Raw genomic sequence first — 2,510 nt, 5'->3', positions numbered from 1 at the left:
GGAGCTCATCCCCTTACATGGCCCTTGCCATGGAGTTTCTTGCTAGGTTCTCAACCTGATTATAGGATAAAAAGACAAATTTTGATTCATTGTTCATTCATTTCAAAGTACTTTGATTACTAGGGGAATAGAACAACTTTGGAACTATTTGTAACACGTTTTGGTTAAACATGGAACCTTTTAAGGTTGTTGCCATCCCAATGGCGGGGAAGCTTTTTGCCTTGCGGACCTGTCAGCTTGTATGATCCCCCTTTGTGGGCTTTAAGGATAATGTATGGCCCTTCCTACTTAGGACCATGCTTTCCTTGGCTTTCTTTCTTGCTGGCCTCATTGTTTCGAAGCACAAGGTCCTCAGGCTTGAAGCGTTCATGCTTCACCCGTGTATTGTATATGATTCTATGTTTTGCTTGTACCTTGCTTTTTGTATGGCTGCTTAATCACGAGCCTCTTCGAGGAGTTTCAAATTCAAGATCGTCTCTTTCTTATTTGGCTTGAGGTCGATGTTAATTGTTCTTTGTGTTGTTGTTCCGATTTCAACTAGGATTACAGCCTCTGATCCAAACACTAGGCTGTAGGGTATTTTCTTTGTGGCTCGTTTTCTCGGTTGTTTGAATTTCCAATAGCACATTGGGAAGCTATTCGAGCCAGTTGTTGTCGTATCTTCCTAATCGAGATTTAATCCCTTCAACAATGTTGTGGTTTATCCTATCAACCTGGCGATTGGATTGTGGGTAAGCTACCGAGCTGAATACTTGAGTTATTCTGAACTCCTTGCACCAGGAGCTAGAAGGTTTCTCGGCAAACTATTTCCAGTTATCCATGACTAGTACCCCTGGGAGCCCAAAACGATAGATTATGCTTTCGAAATCAATGACATGTTTTGTCACATCCCCAAAATCCACCTGCGGAGTATCACCGCTTGGGAGTGTGACTGACCAGGATCAAGCCACCAATCATATCGAACATGTAATTAATGTCAAGTATAATAAATGTAAACCAATCATTCAATACGATTGATGTTCCAACAAAACATAGTTTAAGTAGCGGAAGCGTAATAATGAAATCCAATGTATGTAAATAATTCAAGTGTTGTAAGTATAACATAGCATCCACGATCCAATCTCCACAACGACCTGCTCCTCCCTGTGCAAGCTCCATATGTACCTAATATCCTGCAAGGCATGCAGCAGAGAGTCAACAACTAGTTGAGCGAGTTCACAGTTTAACAGTTCAGTAATAGTATAGTGTGAGTAGTAGTATGTTCGTTCGTTGTGTCGTGTATCGTAATAGTTTCCATCGCGGCCTCCCAGGCAGGTATGCGAAGATATTAGGGGGATGTTCATCCCGTATATTCTAGACTAGGTTTACTTGTATCGCGGCCTACCAGGCAGGTGTGCGAAGAATAGTAAATTACAGTTCGCGGCCTTCCAAAGGCAGGTGTGCGAAGTCAGTCATAATATCGCGGCCAACCCTTGGCAGGTGTGCGAAGATCAGTTCAATAAGTGTTACTAGTCTAGCAGTAGTTCTAACCGTGGAGTGTGTACCATAGTCCATCCCATAACAGCACTATGTTCCATTATAGACAAGTACCAGTAAAATAATCAAATCCCATTCCCACCCTGGGAACCCCATGCCTTGGCTGTGTGAACTCACCTTGGTTTGCTCGGTATGTTATTGCTTCTAGGGTTTATAAATCTCTAAGTCCGTAACACACGACCTAGGATGTGTTGCACATGATACGAGGTAAGTGTTTGCATCAAATAGGGTTTGCAAATCGTTGTCATTCAAGCAGTTGTGTCTTGTGTGTTTATTGTGTACATGATGATATCATATAGAATGTTCACGCATGTAAAATCATACAATTATACATATACAGAATCATCCCTCACACAAACGGTTAATCATATTCACATAATTCATGTGTCACGTCTTTGTTTTCATAGTTTAGTCTAACGTGTATAACAATTTAAGGATCACCGTCATCATACTTAACAGATTAACATCAACTAAACTTCACAAGTTTAACGTAGTCAGGGAATCAAGGTGTCATACACAGCTTAACAGAATCAGCATAATATATCATGCAGCTACTTGTTTCAAATTGATCATTATACAATATCAGGCAGTTACACATCATCAGGTAATTGCACAGCATCAGACATAGCACAACATCAGACAAGTGTGGGGGGGGGGGGGCTTCCCCTGTTTGAAAGTCGGACATTACTTGGTCTCTTATACTAAAACTCGGTCCATATGTTTATCAAATAATTCAGTCCACAACACTTGTATATAACTCGGACTGAACTCTATTTAATTAAACTCAGACACAAGGCTTTAATACATAAAGTTCGGACCAAACAAGGGCTGCCAAACTCGGACCATATGCATTAGCAATTAAACTCGGACATAGGGGCTTTGGGGAGTTAAACTCGGACTAGGGGGGTTTCTTAAACTCGGGCAGCCTTTAAGGTGTTTAAACTCGGACAAGGATCTCCCTTTTAAACTCGGAC

Source organism: Helianthus annuus, chromosome 17 (assembly GCF_002127325.2).
Source record: "Helianthus annuus cultivar XRQ/B chromosome 17, HanXRQr2.0-SUNRISE, whole genome shotgun sequence".
Classification (NCBI taxonomy): Eukaryota; Viridiplantae; Streptophyta; class Magnoliopsida; order Asterales; family Asteraceae; genus Helianthus; species Helianthus annuus.
This window is presented reverse-complemented; position numbering follows the sequence as displayed.